This window comes from Brassica napus, assembly GCF_020379485.1.
Source record: "Brassica napus cultivar Da-Ae chromosome C3 unlocalized genomic scaffold, Da-Ae chrC03_Random_19, whole genome shotgun sequence".
Taxonomy (NCBI): Eukaryota; Viridiplantae; Streptophyta; class Magnoliopsida; order Brassicales; family Brassicaceae; genus Brassica; species Brassica napus.
In genome coordinates, this window is record NW_026014187.1 from 1 (window position 1) to 24,952 (window position 24,952).

General features: G+C 36.0%; 1 long non-coding RNA gene and 5 pseudogenes across 1 annotated transcript; 5 read left to right on the plus strand and 1 right to left on the minus strand.

The window, feature by feature from the left end:
• The first annotated feature begins 1,359 nt into the window (after positions 1–1,359).
• Positions 1,360–3,514, plus strand: LOC125594650 (annotated as a pseudogene).
• Positions 3,515–4,385: 871 nt separating this feature from the next.
• Positions 4,386–5,823, plus strand: LOC106407854 (annotated as a pseudogene).
• Positions 5,824–7,564: 1,741 nt separating this feature from the next.
• Positions 7,565–8,615, plus strand: LOC106407855 (annotated as a pseudogene).
• Positions 8,616–13,671: 5,056 nt separating this feature from the next.
• Positions 13,672–17,782, plus strand: LOC125594651 (annotated as a pseudogene).
• A 1,267-nt stretch (positions 17,783–19,049) lies between these two features.
• On the plus strand, positions 19,050–20,738 carry LOC125594652 (annotated as a pseudogene).
• A 1,046-nt stretch (positions 20,739–21,784) lies between these two features.
• On the minus strand, positions 21,785–23,448 carry LOC125594653. The gene is made up of 2 exons (XR_007329942.1): positions 23,338–23,448; positions 21,785–22,940 (listed from the first exon to the last, which is right to left on the minus strand). It is a non-coding gene; the product is annotated as an uncharacterized LOC125594653 (long non-coding RNA).
• Between the last annotated feature and the right edge of the window lie 1,504 nt (positions 23,449–24,952).

Below are 24,952 nucleotides of genomic sequence, written 5' to 3' on the forward strand. Positions count from 1 at the left end.
TCCTCCTTCTTGTAAGCCATCAATAGCATATCTTCTTCTTACTCCTTTCTTCAACATAGTTGGACTTCTCTTCACTCTATTCTTGTTGGAGTTTTGCACTCGAAGCATAATGTCCAAATTTCCACAACTATAGCATTTGATGCTTGATTTATCGTACCTTGATTTTGGGTTTCCTCTCCATCTCTCCACGATCTCTTGAGAATTCTCCTCCTCTTTGGTTGAAGTTGTCTTCATATGGTCTCCAACCTCGTCCATTTACACCACAACCTCATCCTCGGAAATGACCGCCACCACGTCTTAGATTGCTTCGGCCACTTTCTCCTTCTTCCACGGTCTTGATCAATTCTCATCTTGAGAACTTGCTCCACAATATCTTCTTTCTTCTTCTTCTTTTCCTTCATAAGCTTGTAGGATCCAAGAGTTGCTCCATCGTCCATAGTCTCCAAGTCTTTTTGTCTCTTCAATAATGGTGACGATATGCTCGAATTTTGAATCCAATGATCTAGAGAACTTTCTTCCATGATTCTCACCTCATCTAACTTCTCACCATTTCTTTTTGGATTAGTAACCGTCAATACTCTTGAGAAGTAATCTGAGATGATTTCTCCTTCCTTCATTTGTAATGCTTCAAATTCTCCTCTTAGAGTTTGAAGACGTACTTCTTAACTTGTTCCCCCCTTGTAAGATGTCCGAAGCGTTCTCCCATTGTTTCTTTGGATGTCTTTGCTCCAGCAAACCTTCTCAAATGTATCTTCATCTAATCCTTGATGGATTAGACAGAGAGCCTTCTTGTCTCTCTTCCTTGAATCTCTCAAACCATCCTTTTGTGTTTGAGATAAAACCACCATCATTCTCCGGTTCAACGAAGCCTTCTCGACTATCTCCCACACATCATGTGCTCCTAAGATAGCCATCACCTAAGACTCCAATTGTCATAGTTGCTCTTAGTGAGCAATGGAACTTGGAAGGGAACACCATTATTTTTGCCATCTTCAAAAGGAACTTGTGGCTCTGATACACACTTTGTTGGAATGAAAAGTTTTATAAAGAGGAGAACGTGTTTTAAGTGTTTGAAGAGAAAGAAATTTTGAAGAAGAAAGATTTTTATAACTTAGAAGAAGATTTTTATTACTTGTTACAAGCTTTTATTTCTTGGTGATGCAAATGAAAGGGGAGTGGGGGTATTTCGCCTCCAAAATACAAAATATCTTACATATTTTAATCATCAATCTAGAGAATTCTACCGTAATATCTAAGATTTTTTTATTATAATTCTCTAGATAATTCTATGAGAATCTAGATTTTTATTCTAAGGAGGTGGAGGCTGATTCTAGCTATTGGACTAAGTTTGGACCTAAAATGATTAGTAACTTATTAGCCCAAAATGTGATCCAAATCAAGTTTAACTTTCAACACAACCCTTTTGTTTCTTTGATCCATTGTTCCACTGTCTCACATAAACAAAATGACCGATCACCATTCTCAACTAATAAAATAACACAATGAGCGATCACAATTCCAACTAATACAATAAACAAACATGCATCTGTTGGCTTTTAAAATCATCTTTTTGCTAACTGAACTATTAGGAAGATCAAAGTCCTCGAGCATGGAGAAGAGAACCTGAAGATGATCGAACGGCCCTTATCTTTCTCGGACAGGCTGCTCCGCCGCAGTTCCCCCTTTCAGATGCTTACTCCAGCCCTCAGATCCTCCTTGCCATGTCTGTTCTCAGTCCCTCACTTTACTGCCTCACCTCAACCCTAATTACAGGTATATTTGTCTCATTCCAACATCAATTTATCTATGGGTTATTTGGTCTTTAATCTGTCAAGATTGAAAAACTTGAATCTTAATTTTTATTTTCACTAAAATATTTAATCTTGTCCCCTTTTGATCTTCTTTGGTCCATTCTTGAATCTTGATACTCTTACTTTGGCAGATGCAATACATCTCTCTTGATCGATTATTGCTGCGGGGAGGAAGATGGTAGACATTATTACATGATTATTGATGTTGGGAAGAGTTTTCGAGAGCAAGTCCTTCGTTGGTTTACCTTCTATAAGATTCCTCGAATTGATTCCGTTAAGCTCTTTTTATATACTAATTTTCTTGAGTTCTTACATCTTTTTGTCTGATATGGAATCTAACTTTTACTACTAAATCATGTATGTATCATTCTACTCATGACCACGCAGACGCAATTCATGGCCTAGATGATATTCGATCTCTTCAACCTCGTGGTTCAGCCATTGACACCAATCCACTTCCCGTCTTTCTATCTCAATTTACAATGGAAAGGTAAAAATTTAATTTGACCTTTTTCCTGTTATTAGTAAGTGTTCTCTAATGAGACTTTAAAAGGCATTTTTGTACAGCATTTCTACGAGGTTTCCTTATTTGGTTGAAAAGAAGGTTAAAGAGGTACCTAGACGGGTTTCACAGCTTGACTGGAGAATCATCGAAGAGAATTGTGACAAACCATTCACTGCCTCGGGCTTATCTTTCACGCCTCTTCCGGTAAACTTCCTTCCAATCTTTTGAGTAAATAAAACATGATTCTTCCAGGAGAACCTGATCCCTTGGACTCCACGTTTTTTGCTTTAGGTATGCATGGAGAAGATTACTTGCTTTAGGTTTCCTCTTCGGCAATAAAAGTAAAGTGGCTTATATATCAGATATATCACGCATCCCACCTAGTACTGAATATGGTAAGAACTATTAATATTTTTGCTAAATCATTTGAAATCACAAGCTAATTAACATTGTCTATGATCAGTGGCGGAGGTAGCACTTAGGGAGGGGGTCAGTTGACCCCTACAAAATTTATATTACATATAAATTTACTTGTACTTCTGGTTTAAAAACCTGGTGAAATGCTGTAAAATTAGTACAATGACCCCGGTAACATTTGTTCAAATTAACTTAAACCCATGATTCAGTTTTTGTTTGACCCAATAAGCTTTGTGGCTGGCTCTGCCACTGTCTATGATTGATCTTCTTACGAATCTTGACTAAGCAGCTATTTCTAAAGCCGGAGCTGGACAGCTAGATCTTCTTATCCTGGATACAAATGTACCATCTATGGTTATGGTATAATTAATAACTTTTATTTCCACTTTTTGTTCATGAAAACTTATTGTTGCTGACTAGCTCTTTGATAATAGAGAGGACGACAACCTACACATCTATGTTTGCCTGAGGTTTGTTTCAGTATCTATCTACATTGATAGAATAATGTTTCATTTTTCTGAGCCTCATCTTCTTTAGACTTTGAGATCATAAAGAGGCGCATGTCCAAGAGAGCGCTTTTAACGGGTATGACACACTATTTTGATCACCATGAATACAATGAGATACTTGCGGAATGGTCTCTAAGTTAAGCAATGAAAGCAGTGTTGTATCATTTTGGTAAATCCACATTGCTGAAACTAATGGACTACGTTCAATATTTTAGGGAAGGAATTCAGTTCAGCTTGCCCACGACGGTCAAAGGCTACCGATAAACCTATGAGCAAATTGCTAAATCCGAAGAGACTAGTTCAGGATTCTTGTTATAAATTCTAGTGCAAAGTCGTTGTATGATTATATATCTGAAGTGTGATACAGAAACAAATCTCTGTTTTTTTTTTTTTTTTTTCCTTTTTCTTGGAACACTTGTCTAAATCTGAAATCTCATTCTTAAGATCTTCTCATGAAATTCAGTTAGTCCCTCTTGCGTCCCAACATTCACTTCTTCTGCAAAATCTCTAAGCACTTGTCTCATCGATCCATTTCCTTCTTGAACATCTTGTATCTCCTCTTCAGAGATCGGTATCCATCAATAATCTCTAAGATCCTCACTTCGGTTCATATCTTTCTCCTTACCTAACTTGACACATCATTTGAAGACTCTTTCTTGCAGCCATGCTAGCGCTTAGCTCTTTTCTCAGCTTCTGAACATCACCCGGATCGTTCTTGTTGGGATTATGACGAGGTTTCAACTCGTGGTTACATATTTTAAGCTCCTTCTTACCTGACCGATGATGATTGTTGTTGAGCTTTCTGGATTCGAGTCTTTAAATCGTCGAGAATTGTCATCATCGTGATAAACTTTTTTTGTCTTAACATTCATCTAGGGGCTTTGAGGTTGCTTCATTGTGATCTTGAACGAGCTTTAAGGGGGCTTTGAGCTTTAAGACACATCGTGATAACTCTTTGTGTCTTACATTGATCTCGGGGATTTGAGGTCAAACCCTAATCTTATAAGTTAAGTTGTAGATATGTAATACTATCAGAAGGACCAATGGTCAACGAGTGATGGATACGAACAAGAGTCTTAAAGTTGAAAACTACTACTTCATTACCTTATTTAATGGACTCAAGACAAGTTGACCATCAGAGATATGGCCGTTTGTTAGTAAGGATATTGGAGTCTTGAAAGTTGAACAACTTCACTCCCTTATTTAATGGACTTGATAGAGTTTGACTATCAGAGAAAATGGCCGTTGGTCACTGCGTCATGATGCTAGTCTTGAAAGTTGAAGCTACTCTTCACTTCCTTATATAATCTTGGACTTGAGAGACAACGTGACCATCACAGAATGGCCTCTTCCTCTTCCTCCTGGTTCCGTCATCTTCGGATTTGACTCATGTGATGAAAAGGGAAGAAGATGTATAAACTGGTCGAGTTTCCGTCGAATTGACGTCATCAATCCTGCAGAGGCTAGGCGCGATTGAGATATTGGGAAACGCTCAGAAAGTGTGTACTTCATGGCGTCGCGTCTGTAAAGACCTTCTATGTGGCGGAATTGTTCATGCATGACCTCGGAGAAAGCATGGAGTTCGACCTCGAGATCATGTGCCGTCATGCAGTCGATCTTAGCCAGGAGGCTTAATTCAGATCGATATTAGGCACTTTGGTACTGATTATCTCCTCAAGTACATATCCGATAGGTTTCTCTCTCTATATATATCTCTCTCCAAATAAAATTATTGAGAAGTTATTGTTACCTTACGATTGTCTTTTTCTTTTTTGATAGATCGATCTGATGAATATAGTAGGAATGTTAACGGTCCATTTGCTGGAATCACTAGTACTGGTTATGAAGTGTTTAATAATGTTGTCTGTTTTGTCTACATTGTACCAATTTAAGCAAATCAAAGTGTGTTTGTGTGTGACTGTTATTCTCTTACTCTCCATTTCAGAGTAGGAATCATAAATATGTTTTCTAAGATTGTTATGCTTTTGTCATGACGTTGCTACTGATATCTTTGGTGAAATATTTTTTCGCATGTTATGGTTCTTACTCTCTTACGTGGCTTCAGTTTTTTAACTTTTACCGCAATTATTTGCAGGTCGGGTAATCTCCGAAGCCTTAAACTTGCAAAGTGCTACTCAGTCACAGATCATGGATTTGAAAGAGCAGTTGTGAAGCTTCCGTTACTTGAGGACCTCGAGGTCTCATACTGCTTATTGTCAGAAGAGTCTCTTAAAGTCGTAGGCCAGTCTTGTCATAATCTTAAGACACTGAAGCTGAACCGCAGGGGACTCAGACGTCCAAGATTTGAAAATGACGATGAGGCTCTAGCTATCGCTGAAACGTTGCATGGCCTTCGTCACCTCCAGCTTTTCGGGAACAGTCTATCAAACACCAGTTTAAGCTCCATTCTGGACAATTGTCCTTATCTGGAACACCTTGATTTACGTCAGTGTTTTAACGTCAGCATTGTTGGGGATTTGGAAAAGAGGTGTTCCGAGAGGATCAATTTGTGAGATACCCTAGTGACTCGACTCATGATTATCCGTTTGATGCAACGGTTTTTTCATATGGATTCAGATGAAGAGGACTACGTTGATTGTATGACTTTGACAATTATGACTGACTTTTATTGATATGATATTTATGATCCTCTGAGAATTCAATAACCTCTTTCTAATTGTTTCAGTGTCCTTGGTCTTATGTGGCTTTGTTAAGAATGTCTTTTGCTTTTGCATATCTTTTTTTTTGTCTTTCTACAGTTCTAACTCTAGAAACGTTTGAAGGCTATGTGATCGTTTGACTTTTGAGTTAAAGTTTGTGATTATTCTTGAACATTATAGATATCAGGCCTTGTACTGATTATTCGGCTGGGAGAATTGTCATAAACTACCTTGTTCTGCTTAAAACAAACACAGCAAGAAATCTGTTGATCAAAACGAAGGTAATTAGAAGCTTTTTTCTAACAGTAAGCAATTCATCAATTTTTCTAATAGGAACATGAATAATCTATTTTGTAGTGCGTTCCTTTATATGGTTGCGAAAATATCAGAATTGCAAAACTAATGAGGTTTTAGAGCTAATTTCATCAACCTGCAAAATTCCTTGTCGTTTAAGTAAAGGTCAAACGAACAGCATCTTGCTTTAGTCTTGCAATGACTTGATCTCCGAGTCGTGACCTGAAACATTGAACAAAAGTAAACGGAAGAAGGTTTTTCTACGTTTTCAAGTAGAAAAAAAAAACATTTTCAATTTATTCTGCCACATTATGGAAAACATGTAGACGTGTGGTTTATCACTTTTATTGTGAATCTACCCATTTCTTTTAAAGCTTGTTATCTTCTAAACTCATGACCAAAAAAATTGTCAAGGTCAACACTACTATCATGTAATAAAGAAAACTGTTTTCCGGATATCAACAAAATTCTAGTGAAAAAAATAAAACTTGTGGCTGAATAGTGCCAAACTAACATCATCTAGTTCTGGTCTTGCGATGACTTGCCATCCGATTAATGACAGAAACTTTTTTCCAGGAACATATAGCTACTTTTCATAAATATTATAAGCAAAGGTCAAAGGAAGCTTTTTTTTTAGGGTTAAGAGTAAAAAGATCAATTTATTACAATATATCAAGTATTATCCACATACAAATCTATCATATATGATATCTTGGTTAGTATTCACGGCCGTGTGTAATAAATAATGATATCTTGGTTTAAACGTTAACAGACCGCCAAAAACCCTAATGTTACGTTGCCCTAAACGATGTTGTAGTCCATATGTAATACTAGGATGAAGATATGGTCACTGAGTGATACTCCATATACGAAAATCGAAAAGTTTTGAAAGTTGAAATTATCTCATTCATTTATTGAATGTACTTCACTCTCTTAGGATATGAATGGTGACCAAGAAACGACGAGGAACAAATGCATTCCCTAACATTCCTTAAAAAATCACAATTCATAAGATATTATTTTTTATTTTTATTCTCTATCATTCCTTTTTTTGTAGAGAAATAAAGAACAAATAATTCCTTGTTAAATATGGGATGGAACACCATTCATTTTCATTCCTGTAATTTTGTTCCTCTTCATTTTTTATTCGTTCCTCTTGTTTCCAGAATGCTCACCAGTCGGACCCTAGTTAATGTACTTGAGACAATTGACCATGCAGAGAAAATGGTATTTTCCTATTCGTCGTTGCCCTCTTCCTTGGGACCATATGGTCATTGTGTAATAGTTACGAGAATTCTTGAAACTTGAACCTACTTCACTCCCTATTATTTATTGGACTTTTGAGACTAATTTTATCTTCAGAGAAAAATGGCGTCTTCCTCTTTGCCTCCTTCCTTGGAACGGTTATCACTGAGTTTTCCTTCTCCGAGTTTCCGTCTTTGACTCCAGAGATGGAACGGAGAAATAGTAGCTGGGCAGAGCTTCCGACTGAACTAACGTCATCCATCTTGCAAAGGCTCGGCGCGATTGAAGTATTGGAAACGCTCAGAAAGTGTGTACGTCATGGCGTCGCGTCTCTAAAGACCCCTGCTATGTGGCGGAAGATTGTCATGCATAACGTAAAGACTTGGGGTACAACCTCGACATCATGTACGGTCACGCATTGATCGTAGCCAGGGAGGCTTGGTTGAGATTGAAATTTGGGATTTCGGCACTGACTCTCTAGTCAACTACATCGCTGATAGGTTCTCTCTCTCTCCTCTCTCTCTGCTTATGAAGTCTCGTTTTGCTAGGGAAATTTCATTTGTAAATGTGCTTTGCTTCTTAATAAGAAGTTCTTATCGTTCTTAGTCCTTAACGTGGCTCATGTTTTTAATTATAACACGCAATTGTTTACAGTTCAGGAAATCTGAGAACCTTAAACTTGTAAAATGCTCTCTAGTAACGGACGAGGGACTTACCGAAGCCTTGTGAAGCTTCCATTGCTTGAAGAACTCGAGGTTTCATACGGCTCATTGTCAGGAGAATCTCTGAAATCTGTAGGCCAGTCTTGTCCTAATCTGAAGACATTGAAGCTAAACCACAAGGGAATTAAGTATCCTAGACTCTTTAGTGACGATGATGCTCTAGCTAGCGCTGCAACAATGAATGGACTTCGTCACCTCCAGCTTTTTGGAAACAATTTACAGACGAACGGTTTTAAACGCCATTCTGATAATTGTCCTAACCTGGAACATCTTGATTTACGTCAGTGTTTTAACGTTAACACTGTGGCGATCTGGAGAACAGGTGTTCCGAGAGTATCAAAGTTTTGAGACGACCTAATGACTCTACTCATGATTACCCATATGATGCATCGGTTATCGAAATGTATTCGTTTGAGTATGAATTTCCTGATGATTCGACCACCAGATGTTAATTTCCTTGACTTTCCAAAATTTGACCTTCCTGACGATTTACAGTCCTTTCTTTGGCCTGTATGATGAACGATAATCCGAATATTATAGCCGGCAACTTCTAGGTTGCATCGGGTTAGCTGAAGAAATATTATATGTATCTCTTTTAAGTAGTAGTTTGGAGGTCTTTCGTGTCATTGCCACGAGTCTTTTGCTTTTCTAAAACTCCTTTTACTTATTTTATCTAATAACACAAGCATATGTGACTGTTTTTATCTTTCTTTGAGTTAAAATTTGTGAGTTTTTTTTTCTGTAACATTTAAAGGAATCAAGCCTTTTACCAGTGACAATCGTCTAGAACAAATTGTTTAAAGGTTTGTGTTAGAAATCAGACAGAAAAGGAAACGCAAAGACAAGACCAAAGTCCAAGATATGTAATAACACTGTTTTCTCTCAGTAAACATCCATCAAAATTATCAAAGGAACAGTAATCATCTCTATGGGGTTGTGCTGCTTCAGGTTCCAATGTTCCACTATAATACTATATGGAACAAACCTATCAACCGCAAAGTTTCTTGTGGCTGAAGGAATGGCCAAACGCAAACCATCAAGCTCTGGTCTTGCAATGACTTGCATCCGAGTCCGTGACCTGAAACATTTATTCCGAAGAACATGAGATACTTTGTCATCAAGTAAAAACATATGAATCTTTTTCTTTTCTCTCGTGGTTTAAGAGATAGAGAGACAGTTTACGTTTCTGTGAGGCCGAAAGAAAGACAAGAATATCATTCTCCAGGACTTGTACATATGTGCCTTTTGCATCACGATGTAGATGTAGCTTTACCAGCTGCAATTGGAAAATCAAAACACTGAACACGCCAATGGTTTAAATTAAAACATTGTACAACTAACACATGGACTATATAGATTTACATTCTACGGGGAACAAACTTATAAGAAGAGTTGAGACCATAATTATTCTCAACACACCTGTGAATCGCCAAAGCTTGAGCCGACAAAGACAACAGCATAGTCAAGGTCGTATGATATAGAGGACGCAATAGAATTTTCACACAAAAGCTCACACTTTAAGGCCAGTGACCCTTTATATAAAAAGAGTAAATAAGTTCAATAGAGCTTTCAGTTGTTTAGAATATGGAAGGGTGTAAGAGGTAGTATACTTACTTTTCTTTCTCGTGCGTGGTTATAGCAAGCAGATGAATCAGTCCAGCATGGTCACAAAGAAGATGCCTAGAGCCATCCACATCAACTCTTCCGCACGCTTTAGTATAGGCTGCAATGTAAGAACATCCAGCTGAGAGTTATATTACTAACAAACAAAGTACTAAAATTTCTACTCTAAAAATCCAAGAAACATAAATTTGTAAACTAGAATGAAAAACAAGATATCAGCTTTTCCTTGTTGATGAAACAAAAGCCTGAGAGAGAAGAGAGTATGTAGTACCTGGAGCCCACACCATGTGGGGTAAAGCAAATGGATCTCAATTCTAGTACATTTCCCTGCAAACAGATCAACACCTCTCTGTCACTCTAAACACTAGAGTGTATCTGTCCATAGACTAAACCCTTTTACGGAACTGCTACACATCAAGAAAAAGCACGATCTTTGTGTTTATTAGTGAACCCTCTTCAACACATGTAATAAAAGTTCAGACTTGAGAACATGTCTTATATCTGAATCTAGCTTGCTTTAAACCATCTAAAAACCTCAAATAATATAAAAAGTGATAAGGAAGAGAGGAAGCAGAGAGTTCGTATGCAACCGGATGATTAGTTTATGCCATATAGGATGATTAGTCTCCAGCTATAAAAAAAACCAGACTATTATATAAAAATTATAATAAAATGGGGACAAAAATACATCACATAATACACATATTGCTGTTACATAATTCCACTAATAGTAAAAGTAAAATGATTTATATAACTGTAAATGTAAATATCACTCGAATATTTGTTCTTATTTAACCGATATCATTTTTATTTACCCATATCGAGTTGGCTAATGGTAAAGGAAATGCTAGTAGCCTTTCATTGGTCGGATTTGATACGCGTTGGAAAGAATTATTTACAACATTTGGGTTCCCAGTAAAAATGAGAAACCACTTTTTATCTTTTAAGAATATACTTTTGTTTTCTAAAAATAATATAATATTTATATATTTTTTCACGTTTATGTATTTTTTATTATGACATTACGCATAATAATTAAAATATATATTTTTAGTTTATGCGTGTGTTTTCCATAAACTAACATATATATGCAAAAAACAATATTTGAGATGTTTTAATTAGGCTGGAACTTTTATCCGAGATCCGGATCCGATCCAAAATTCCGGATATCCGGAGAGGCCGAATCCGGATCCGGATAGTAAAATGTTGGATCCGTCAAAGCCGAATTCGGATCCGGATATCTTGATTTTTAGTCCGGATATCCGGATCCGTAAATTTATTAATAACTATTTCAAAAATAGTAATATCTATCTATATATAAAAACTAATTTTATTTAATATATTTTCATTTTTATAATAGTAATATATAAATTTTATGTAAATTTTGTAATATTATACATAGAAATAATTAAAAACATTATATATATTTTTATTTTAAAATTATTGTTAATATTTTAATATATATTAATATTATTTTTATTATTTTAAGGATCCAAATCCGGATCCGGATATCCGCCAAATATTATAATTTTTAGAAGGATATCCGATACCCGATATCCGCGAACCCCGGATCCGGATAAGGAGTAAAATTATGGATCCGCCGGATAAGGATCCGGATCCGAATATCTTAAAATTGTCCGGATACCCGATCCGTCCCAGACCTAGTTTTAATAGGTTTTTGGTCATAAATGACAACTATATTTAAATTTACAACCCGTTATATAGTAGTCTTAATTTTTAATTTCTCAACCCGATACATAAATATTCGTCATGCATTTTTAGTAAAATATTTATATTATACTTATTAAAATGAGTAATTTGTTGGAATGAGTAATTTTCATTTCTTGTATTTATATTATTATCAAATTAGTTTTATTTAACTTATTGACTTTAACATTTTATTATTTAGGATTTTTATTTTATATGAAAGTTTTTTTCTTTTTTTAGAACATTGTTATCTTGTCTAAATGTTTTTTCTTTACATACAAAAACTTGAAGAATATTCTTTTTGAAATTTTCTCTATTACAATTTTCTCATAAGAAAAATCTTAGGTGTTTTAATTTTTTAATACAAATGCTTAAATGTACACGTTATTACCAAATCTAATATTTCAAATCCTTACTAAAGAAAAATAATTTAAGGTAAAATTCAATTGAACAAATGTAATATCATACATAATTTAAAAATAATTTTCTAATAGCATTTTAGTTAATATATATCTAAAACAATATCATCAATTAAATAGATTAGTCAATTGGTTATTTAAAAATTTAATTAGGTACAAATTTAGAATTATCAGTAAAATAGATATTTTAAATATCTTATCATTATTAAGTTTTTATTCCCAAATACGGCATATCCTTTAAATTTTTTAAATATTGTTAATTCATTTCATTAACAATAAATTTTGAAAAATGTAATAAACATTATTTAATAGATGATAATACCCACAAATTTATGGAAAGAGGTTCTTACTTTACATATTAAGGTTTATAGTATTAATGTGAATTAAGTGTAATATTTATCATGAATTTGTAGTGGAATAGATTTAGGAAAAAAATTAATTTAGATTAAACTTTTATTAAGTATTTCAATGGCATTGTATTGTAATTAAGTTGTAAGTCTTAGGGTTATTTCTTATTAGGACGTAAGGCTGATGTATAACATGTGGTCAGGCGGACGGCTGCGCGGGTATTTATTTTTACTTTTATACATAAATATTATTTAAATATTTATTGCTTAATATTTTAAATATTTACCATATTTCAAAATATTTATAAACACATAATTAAATAGTTATAAAGAAATATGACCTGTGTATTCATATTAAACCCTCGATAAATATTGACCCCATTGATACGTTTAAGTAATATTTCTTTTAACATGAATCGTTTTCCAAGTACAGTAATATTTCAAATATTTTTATTATATATGGTGAGATTTAGATACATCAAAAAGGAATACTGAGTTATAAATATTAAATATTGTTCTACAAGTAATTTAAAGATATTTAAATATTAGCGTAGATATTTTATTGTTGAAAATAATTAATAGTAACTGAGATTGTTAAAATGTATTTTAGGAATTTTTGATATATATATATATTATATTATGCGAGATTATATATATTAAAAGGGAATATTCGATTATAAAACATTTCATATTGTTCTATAAGTAATTCAAAGATAGTTAAATCTTAACCTTGAAGATTTTATTGTTGAAAGTAAATAGTAACTGAAATGCTTAAACATATACTTTAAGAATATTCGAAATACCCATATTTATGCTTTGCAAGCTAAATTTGTGGGATTATACAATATTTGCAGAATATTACATATTATTGTTAAAAATTGTTTTAAACTTGAATTCCTAAAAATTGGCTAAAAAATTATTTGTTGAACGTATGGAGGATATTGCATATGTTTTTCTTAGGGTTGACTGCCTAAAACTCCCTGTAAATACAACAATCCTATCTATTCCCACCCGTACTATTTACCTCTTGAGAAAACCACCCTAATATTTAATTCTCTTCAAATATCCCCCATTCTTTTTAACTCTGTCGAGATCCCCATCTCTAATCAGATCCGAAAACACAATTGCAAAATTAATAAATCGCGTTTTGTAACGATTATCCATTATCATGATCCGACCCGACCTACAAAACAGACCCTACGAAAATCGATTCGAGGAAAACTGAAAATTAGGTTCGTGTGTTTTCAGGTCTCGACACAGAGACGACGAAGAGAACAAGGGACAGAGAGAGAGAAAACGAGGGCGAAGAGTGGAGAGGGATGACCGAGCAAGCAAGCGTGAGAGAGAGTTCAGTTCGGGTTCGTCTTCAACGCGAAGAGGACAGAGAGAGAAGAAGGAGAAGAAGAATAACAATGGAAGAGAGCATAGAGTACGGACATGTTGCAGAGAAACGTACAAAGAAGACATGAACAGTAAACTATGTAACGATCTTTTCAAACAACTCTTCGCTATATTTTCCTGTAACAGTACAGAGGATAGAGAGACAGCGACGAAAGGTGCCATGGACGAATAGAGGCACAAAGAGACGAGTTTTGAGTCTAAGCTCTCTTTATTTTATTATTGGGTTTGAAATTCTCTTAGACTTGTGTTGTTTTTGTGGTAAAGTCTTTGAAACCAGGAACCTGATTTTTAAGTTTACGTTCTTTATCTTGAAATGCATTAACCATAACTCATGTTTTAAACATAACTACACTAACGTATATACAAATCGGAAAAAGTCATACTCATGTTAAACATAAACACAACAAACATAACAATCAGACAATGTAGAACTCTTGTTTTAAACATAAAACCAACATAACATCAAACAAAGCCAAACTCATGTCTTAAGTATTCCCTAGCAGAAGAAAGATTTAGAAAAATAGTGGGTGTAACTTCTTCTTCATCTTAGGGTTCTTCTTAAGATCCTCTATGTAATTGGGATTTGTTCCATTGATGAAACAAATTAAACGATATCTTATTGTTTCACCTGATTCCATAGTTTTACTGTTATCGTCTTTTTCTTTACGTCTCTCTGTAACACGTAACATGTACTCTCTCTGCTCTCTTCCATTTTTCTCTGTAACATGAAAACACACGACCCTAATTTGAGTTTCCCCAAATCGATTTCGTTTTTTAAAGTTAGTCGGGTCTATATTGCAGGGTCGGATCGGATCATGATTAATGGATAATCTATTTACAAAACGCGATTATTAATTTTTAATTGCATTTTCGGATCTGATTAGATATGGGGACCTAGGCAGAGTTAAAAAGAATGGGGAGATATATAAAGAGAATTAAATTTCTGGGTGGTTTTCTCATGAGGCAAAATAGTATGGGTGGGAATAAATAGGGTTGTTGTCTTACAGGGGGTTTTAGGCAGTTAACCCTTTTCTTACGGTGCATATGTTGATGTTGTGTGTTTAGAAATGATTTGTTTTCACTTATTCCATGATGTAATTTTTTACACCTTAGTATAATATATATTTAAAATAGAATTGTAAGTTGCAACTGATTCATGATATAATATTTTATTAAAGTACAAAATAATCATATTTCGTGAAAAGATTTGACTGTAAATTACAACCAAATCATGTTTTGATATTTTTTATTTTTCTTATTGTTGCCCTACTCCTCAATGACAATTAGATTTCCTTAAAGTGTTTGCCGTGATTTTAGTTAAAATAGATTTAGGAAAGTGCATTAATAAGCAAGAAAAGACAGAATATTATTGTTTGATTATTAATACTTTAGTGGCATTCCATCGAAATATGTGGTAAGTTTTAGGGCTATTTGTTATTAGTACTTTTTTTTTTTTTTTTGGTCAAACCTATTTGTTATTAGTACTTATGTTTTGATAATATAGATGTAACTAATGGGCCCCAATATTGTGCTACACAAGAACGAAATGGTTAATGGGCTCACTGTGGACTAGACAATAATGGGTCGGGTCAACCCGACTTGGGAAGAAACCTAGGTTCCCTTTTGTAAAAGCCGTAAGTGTAAGATTTTAAAGTTTGGACTTTCGACAAAACAAACAAATCGTTTTTTTTTGCTTCGCCATCGCCGCTAAACCTTCAGCTAAAACCTTAAACCCTAATCGAGCTCTCCTGCTTTCGCTGAGCTACAGAGATACAGATAAGAGAGAAGGATGAAGCACCCGAAGGTGGAGGCTTTAAGAGAGAGGCGGCAAGAAGGGCTCGACCGATTCGGATCCCTTCTTCGAGCAAGAGACGAAGAAACGGAGGAAAGTCAGTACTTACGACGACGAAGACATCGAGTCTATTGACTCCGACGCCGAAAGAACGGGCTTTAAACGGCGAAGATAGAAAGGAGTTTGATGAAGCCGCGGAGGAGGAAGAGGATGAGTTTGCCGACGAGACGGCTGGAGAGAAGGGAGAGGTTAGCTGAGGCGTTGCTGTTGCGAACGAGGGAAGCTCAGAGGAGGCAGCGTGAAGAACGTGATGATGATGATGATGAAGACGATGAGGATGATGATATTGTCAGACTTGATGAAGAAGCAGCAGGAGGATAGTGGTCGGGTTCGAAGAGCTATTGCATCCAGGTAAATGAAGAAACTTTGGTTAATTAGGGTTTAGGGGTAGCTTGTGGTGGTTTAGAGAATCGATTGAATTGTGAAGCAAGTTAGTGACTTTTAATTATTTGTTAGGTTTGAAGATTGGTATACTGAAGATAAGATAAACTTTGTCATTAGGCTTTAGGGGTAGCTAGTGTTTTAAAAAAACTGGCTGAAAATTGTGAAGCAAGTTAGTGATTTTTGATCATTTGTTTGGTTATTATACTGATTAAAGGTTAAACCTTTTTTTTTTTGCATAAATCAGTGTTCAGGAGCCACTGAGTAGTGATGAGTTTAGCATCATTGTCAAGCACCGAAAATCTGTTGTCTCCGTTGCTCTCTCTGATGACGACATTAGAGGATTCTCAGCTTCCAAAGACGGCACTATGTCCATTGGGATGTATCTTCTGGCAAGAGTGACAAATACAAATGGCCAAGCGATGACGTTCTCAAGTCTCATGGGATGAAAGTGAGGGAGCCTCGGAGTAAAAAAACACAGCAGAGAGTCTCTTGCTTTAGCCGTTAGCTCTGACGGTCGTTACTTGGCGACTGTGGAGTTGATCGCATGTTCATATATGGGACGTTCGTACCAGAGAACATGTCCAGGTAACAATGAATATAATCCCGTTTTGGTTGTTTCTTCTTTCCGTCTGGTCTCAGCTTTTTGTTATAATTATGTGTGTTTGCAGGCCTTTCCAGGTCACAGGAACACTGTTTCTTGCCTATGTTTCAGACATGGAACAGCGGAGCTCTACTCTGGTTCTTTTGATCGGAGTGTCAAGCGTGGAATGTAGAAGATAAGCTTTTGTGCAAGACAGTTTGGACACCAGGATGAGATTCTAGCCATTGATGCGCTTAGGAAGGAGCGTGCACTTACTGTTGGAAAGATAGGACCATGCTACTACACAAGGTAATAGACTATTGGGTTGAGACATCATCATATGGTTTCTGTTATTCTGTATTTAGTAAGTCTTGTTTTATGATGTTAGATGCCTGAGAGACGAGCCGTACGATTTACCGCGCACCTGCATCTTCTCTTGAGAGCTGCTGTTCATCAGTGACACTGAGTACCTGTCTGGTTCAGACAACGGAACTGTTGCGCTTTGGGGCATGTTGAAAAGAAGCCGGTGTTTCTCCTCAAGAATGCACATTCCGTTGTAGCTGATGGAACCACCACTAATGGTAAAATCTTAACATCTCAACAGCATATATATATATATAGTTAGAGAGATCCTTATGCTCTGAAAAGTCTTTAACTGCTTGTGTTCTTTTGCTAAACAAGAAAATGGTGATCATGATTATGTGAACTCTTCCACAACGAATTCTTGGGTCAGTTCAGTTGCTGTGTGTAGAGGTAGTGACCTTGCTGCATCTGGAGCTGGTAATGGTTTTGTGCATTTGATGGCTGTTGAGGCAGGTGCCATTCGACCTTTATTCAAGCTTCCACTGTAATATTTTCTTTCTCTAGTGTTGTGTTGATCCATCGGTTGTTTCTAATACAAGGAGAAAAGCCCCTTTCACATCATAAAGTAGTAATCTCACAATGTTTTCTTTTATTATGTTACAGACTGGATTTGTGAACTCTATGGCTTTTGCAAAATCCGGTAAATTTCTGATTGCTGGTGTTGGACAGGTATGTGATCATCCTCCCTCATCTTCTCTCTTTGTCTATGTGTTGTTTAAGTGAATGCTAATACCAAACTGTTGTGTGTTTGCGATATGGATATGGCAGGAGACGAGATTTGGAAGGTGGGGATGCATAAAGTCTGCGCAAAATGGTGTGGCAATACATCCCTTAAGGCTGTCATAAGTATTCTGTTGGGGGTGAAAGAAGAGTTGGTACTTATTTTTGAGTCTCTTAAGTTTATGTAATGACAAGTCTTTTCAGCTCCTAAAGTTTTTGCTCCCTTTTGTTTGTTTTATTTATTGTACCCAATTTTTCTATTACAAGAGAGACGAGAACTTTACTAACGTTTTGGAGGTTCGGATGAATCAAAGAGATGAAGAATTACATTATTTATACCAAGTTGATTATTATTACTAATAGCAAAGATCACAAGTTGCAGTCACAACTACATGTAAACCAATCATCTCCATTATGTTTGTAAAAGAAATAAAAAAATTCTCGAGTAGGTGAGAAGGAAAACTTTTATACAGTAGTCATATTCACATTGTGAACAGTAACTATATCATTTGCTTAATATTATCGTATGAACATGAAGCACTCTGGTGTAAGAAGATGATCAAGATTCTTGATTTAAAGGACAACAAACGCAGAAGAATTGTACTCGTCTACAAAAAGAAGCCATGAACACACCAATTTTTCAACATAATCCGTGTAGTCTCAGTTCCCTAAAGCATCTCTTTTGTTTGCCTTCTATTCTAACTATAGAAGGCACAATAGTATGCAAATGTGTCAACCCAACAAATAAACACATATATCTATAATGTGCATTTCAAAAGAATAGATTCCATCAGTGGTTGAACTTAAGGTTACAGTGCATAAGTTTGGGTATAATGAAACACAAAAAAAAAAAAAAAAAATATGATTTCACAAGCAGTTGTCATCACACTTAAAATAAATGGAGACCATAAAGTCGCCGACTTTGGTGGAATGATCTCATTATCCTTAAATTGACAATTTGCACTAATTTCCATTCATTTCAGAAAAGGGAGAATATTTTTGAAAATATTAAAATAAAAGTCAGAGCACGTATTCTTCGTCATTCCCTATCTATCCTCCCTTTCCCAAGATTGTAAGAATACCAACTCTCTCTTATCTCGCAATTTTGATTCTGTATGTGTGTTCCTTGTTACATTGTTAGATCATTCAACCCCTAGCTAGATTCCTTCTCTGTATGTTTAGATTTTTTTTTTAATGGAACTTTAGTCTTGTTCCTGGTTCTTCCTCCATTGAAATGTATTATTCATCAATTTTTTTTTTTTTGAAACTTTTGTCCTTCATCTTTTTTTTTTTTTGGAACACCTTTTGTCCTTCATCAATGTTGAAAAGATCAATTTAAAAAAAAAATACGCATGTTCAAGTTTAAGTTAAACGTTAATCAGTTTGATTACCTTAAGAATGGTCTTCAACAAATGTTCACATTTATTTGTTTATTTGTTCAAATGCAGGGATCATTGTGTTGATGATGTGTGTTGTTTCTTAGAAGAGAAATGAGCAATTATGCAGCCAGACTCGGCCAGCCTGCCTCAGGTATATCAAAAGTTTAATTTTTGGGTTTTCACTAATGTGATGAATTCTATAGATTTAGAGAAAATTCCTGGATTTTTTGTGTTCTGTAGTTACAATAATGGGTGAAGAATTCATAAAATGATCTTTAGGGTTTCTGATGATTATTAGTTGCTGTTTAACAGGTAAAAGGAGAATAAAAGATCTTTTGAAACAACCTGATAACCGAGTCTGGCGCTGATTGTTCCGCTCCTGATCCAAATGGGCGTAAGTTTGATCATATTCTAACCAATTTACTATATTGTTTTGTGTCTTTGTATCTCCACATATACTTGTGTCTTTAGTTATGCGGCATCTTTGTGTCTTCGTTTTTCCTCAGATCAGCAAATATTGGAGTCTTCATTTGCTTAAAATGTTGCGGTGTGCACAGAAGCCTCGGCACTCATATCTCAAAGGTGATATAGGTTTTATTACTCAGACAGTATGATCTTTTTTTTTTGTTGTCTACTCATATATAGCTTGGTTTGGTTGATCCAGGTCTTGTCTGTGACCTTGATGAATGGTCTGATGAGGAAGTCACGCTCCATGATTGAAAATTGGAGGAAATGCTTCTGCCAATTCTATTTACGAAGCTTTTGTACCTGAAGGAAGCTCTAAGCCTGGTCCTGATGTTAGTCATGACCAGCGTCTGAGATTCATTAGGTACTCATTCAAAAAGAACTTGTGACAGGACAAATCTATCATTCTTTCTAATGAGTTTACTCAATCTTTGGTTAGGTCCAATAATGAACTCCAAGAGTTTCTGAAACCAAGCTTGCGGATTACATCAGGGAAGTGCTCCTCGACAAAGAAACCATCATTTTCTTAAATCAACTCTTTCTACAAAATTCATGGATAGTTTTCGCGCAAATTCGTCATCAAAGAAGATAGTAAACCTTCTAACTTGCAACCTTTCTAAACATTTCTTCTTTGATAAAATCTTCTTAATGAGATTTATAAGTTTTGACAGTTTGAGGAAGGAATGGTAGAGTTTATTGGATTGTTGAAGGTGACTGTTAAAGAAAGGTACTAACTTAGCAATCAGAGACATGATGTCAAGTGATCCTTATGTTGTCTTGAATCTTGGGAAGCAAGTAAGTGCATCTCTTTGTTTACTGTTTATACAATGGACTCTTTTGGATCTTAAAACTATTGTTCATGTTGATTGTTCAGAAACTTCAAACAACAGTTGTGAATAGTAACTTGAACCCAATATGGAACCAAGAGCTCATGCTATCTGTTCCTGAGAGCTATGGTCCAGTGAAACTGGTAACCCATCCTAAAGCATTTGGAGGTTTTTTATTCTGAATGCATCTTATGTGGTTTCTCTGTGATTGCAGCAAGTGTATGATTATGACACTTCTCTCTGATGACATAATGGGAGAAGCTGAACTTGATATCCAACCTCTTATCACATCTGCAATGGCTTTTGGGGATCCTGAGATGTTTGGGGATATGCAGATTGGAAAATGGCTGAAATCGCATGATAATCCGCTTATAGATGAACAGCATCATTAACATTGTTGAGGGAAAGTGAAGCAAGAGGTTCAGATCAAGCTTCAGATGTAGAGTGTGGAGAATTAGAGCTGGAAATGGAATGGTTGCCACTTGAACAATAATATGCAATAGGTCCCATTGTGTATTAAATTATAATTTGCACACTCTTTTGTTGGAACACTTTAGATCTTCCCACAGGAACTCTTGTTTGTAATATTTTTTTTTCCGATGGTTATATTTTACAGAGTACAGTACATTGGGTTATATTGTTTTTGATGGATGAAAATTAAAGAAAGCCTTCACCCTTTTGGCCTAGTTTCGTACTTTTATGTTTGGTTACCAAATGGACACAGGAGAACATCTGGTATTAAGTCTCAAATTTTCATTACAACAATCTTTTCATTACCAGAGAGCTTAATCTACAAGAATCATCTTCCTCTTAAGCAACTCAAGCATTATAGAGATCTAGTCTCTCTAAGAACCACTTTAGCTAAATTTGAGAAACTACACTATCAAACCATCTGTTGCTAACAAAGGCACAATGAGTTCAAGTCTAATTTCAAAAGCACATGAATGTAAGCAAAAGACTATAACAAAGAGAATGAATTTCCAAATGTAAGAACCACTATTAACCATCTGTTTGCTAACAAAGGCATAATGAGACTTGAGCTAGTTCCGAAGAAAAGACATGACCAAAGAGGATGAGCTTTTAAATGGCCAGTGGAACAGATTAGATTTTTGCTATAAACCTTCTTTTCACCTCCAAACCGTGGGCACAGATGAACAATAAGAACCAATTGAGACGAGTTATGCAAACTACACTGTCAACCACCTGTTTTAGAAACCTACACTATCAACCACCTCGTTGAGAAACAACATTATCAACCACCTGTTTTAGAACCACGTATTAACCATCTGTTTGAGAAACTAACACTATAAGACCACCTGTTGTGATAAAGGCATTGGACTTTAAGCTAAAGACAGCAACAAAGAGTTGAGATTGTAGTTCCTCGAGCATATTCAAGCAGAGCGAGAAAGTCATAATAAACCACTTTCATTCGTCAGCCTCTTTCAGGCTTAAGATTTCAGAAGTATAAGCAAGCAAACAGGAGATAAGCAAAGGGCACAACATTAAACAGCAACGACTCTTGTCACCTGATAATCTCATCGAACCATACTGGACTAGCTAGCAAACGGCACAACTTTTATACACGTAGAAAGCACAATAGGGAAACATAAAGAGCAACGACTATATTATAATATATTTCACCTCCGATTTGGTTCATAACGGAAGAGAAAAACAAGGACGCAAAGCGATTTCATCAGTTATTCATAAGGGGCTTTATAAGACCCCAAAACATAAACCATAAGAAGTATTTAAAAGAAACGCAGATACTGACTTTTGAACCAACAAAGGACAAGAGTTTTAGAAACCTCCACGGAGACGGAGGACTAAGTGAAGGGGGACTCCTTCTGGATGTTGTAGTCTGCCAAGGTGCGACCATCCTCGAGCTGCTTTCCAGCGAAGATGAGACGCTGCTGGTCTGGAGGAATCCTTCCTTGTCTTGGATCTTGGCCTTCACGTTGTCAATGGGTGTCGGAGCTCTCCACCTCAAGTGTGATGGTCTTGCCGGTCAAGGTCTTAACGAAAATCTGCATACCACCACGGAGCCTGAGCACCAAGTGAAGAGTTGATTCTTTCTGGATGTTATAGTCACCAAAGTACGACATCCTCAAGCTGTTTGCCAGCGAAGATGAGACGCTGCTGGTCCGGAGGAATACCCTCTTTGTCCTGGATTTTGGCTTTCACGTTTGTCAATGGTGTCGGAACTCTCCACCTCTAGAGTGATCGTCTTCCCTGTTAAAGTCTTCACGAAGATTTGCATGCCTCCACAGTAGACGCAAGACCAAGTGAAGAGTTGACTCCTTCTGAATATTGTAGTCAGCAGGGTGCGACCATATCCTCCAACTGCTTGCCGGCAAAGATCAACCTCTGCTGTCCGGTGGGATTCCCTCCTTATCCTGGATCTTGGCCTTAACGTTATCGATGGTGTCATAGCTCTCCACCTCAAAGTGATCGTCTTTCCGGTAAGGGTCTTGACGAAGATCTGCATACCACCACGAAGCCTGAGGACCAAGTGAAGCGTAGACTCCTTCTGGATGTTGTAGTCAGCCAAGGTTCTCCGTCTTCCAACTGCTTTCCAGCAAAGATAGCCTCTGCTGATCCGGAGGAATGCCTTCCTTGTCCTGATCTTTGCTTAAACGTTGTCGATGGTGTCAGAGCTTTCCACCTCGAGGGTGATGGTCTTCCCGGTGAGAGTTTTCACGAAGATCTGCATCTGAAATTCACAACAACAGCGATCAATTCCGAAAACAATCACTAATCACAGTATAAACATTAACCAAGGATAATAAGTCAACAATTAAATCGAATCAAATCATCAACGAACCATTCAGAATCAAATTGCGAACAGCAATCACAGATCCACGAATTGATACAAAATCAATTAGATGAAATCACAGATCGACGCTTATCAACATAGATCCACGACTACTAAAAATCACTAATCAGATCCTAACAGAAACTGACCGTAGATCAACAAAGGAAACAACAGATCGACGCGTAACAACGAAGATGAACACACAGACGATTTTTAACGACGAATCAACATTCAAAGAGTAGAGGATAGCTCGCGATTCGAACTAAAACAATGGAAGAAGAGATCAGAAGCTCACCTTGATCGAAGCTTGAGATTGAGATAGAATTGATTATGATTATCGAATTTCGAAACTTTTAATTTGTGAAGGAGTTGAGTCTCAAAGGTTGATTTATACAGGATTGAAGCCGACCAAGTCATGAGAGAGGTAAAGGCGGTCAAGCAATAACCAATACAATGTGGACACGTTTTTTTTTGTTGCCTTAGTTTTAGGTAAAGAAAAAGTATTTTCCTTTGAGTGTGATAACTACGAGCCGTGTACCGGCCACCAACCTGTATTTTAACGTCGTTTCTCTCTCACTTGTCGACAACCACGCTTTCTAACGGCCGTAACAGAAGCCGGACGTTGTGAGTTTAACGATCGTTACGGAAGATGCTATTATTCCTTTACTTTCAACGGTGGAGCTGAAAATGTCAATAATTGAAACCTTGGGCCCCTCCCTGTCGAAGCCTATCTCGTCTTTCCTAGAAATGACTTTATTTTTCGGTCCTTTCCTTTTATTTCTTTTTATGCAAGTTGGCTTTTAATTATGAATTTACATTTTTCGGAAAATAAAGTAATGTTTTTGTTTTTGTTTGTTTTTTTTAGTAAATGGATATTTGCATCGGATAATGTTTTCTGTACCAAGTTGGTAAGCGGGTCTAAAGGCGATGGATCGGTAAATTGGTTCAATATTATTATTACTAGGGGGTTTGCCTCCGCGCTGTAAACATATTTCTTGTTTCATTTCAATATGTTTATGGTTATTGTAAGCTGTGAATTTTGCGTTTTGTGGTTGATCATTGTTTTTTAAGTTTTTATTGTTATACAGTAGAGTTGTGAGTGATGTACTGTGTATGCACTGTTCCCACTCATGAATACTAAACTGTGTTAGTAATGTGATTGATATAGTTCGTGTTGTTGCTTACTGTGTCACAGAGACTTATTGTGGTTTGTCTTTTTAATTTGTTACTTATACTGTTGAGATTACATAAATTATATTAATTTTTTGAGAGTATCTTTTGTTTCTGGATATTTTTTCTCCAGTTTAGTTGTGTTTAAGTAATAATTTTTTTTATTTTTAATGTTTTGGTTATATGTTTTTTTACTTTTAAACTTGTTGTTTTTTAACCGGACCTTTAAAACAAATATATGAAGACTTGTAGAAATAACTATAAATGAGTGACAATTAATATTGAGGTCTTAACGGGTTTTAAACGAATATATGTATTTCTCATAAGAAGACAATAGCGTTGGCATGTTGACATTGAGCATGTAAGCTATTTTTATAAGACAAGGGGAGTGAGCAGGTGGAGATGTTGTTGCCGCCTTTGTGTCTTTTGGGATTGTCTCTTGTATCTCCTCTCCTGTGTGGCTGTGTTTGTTTCTCTTTTATTGGATGGGTAATATGTAAACAAAAATCATTGTTAGTTGTATTTATCAGAGTTTGGTAACTTACTCTGTTTTTTTGTTTAGGTAATTTCACTGATCTTGCTTGTCGTCTTCGTCTTTTTCGTAGCATCTGTGAAAGTAAGTTTGTAAATTGTTAAATATTGGGCCGTGTAGTTTTATATTTGTTTTCGCTGGCTCAATGTATGTGTCGTTGAGTTTTAGTTGAGTTGATTAGTTTGGTATATTTGTTTTGAAGTTTATT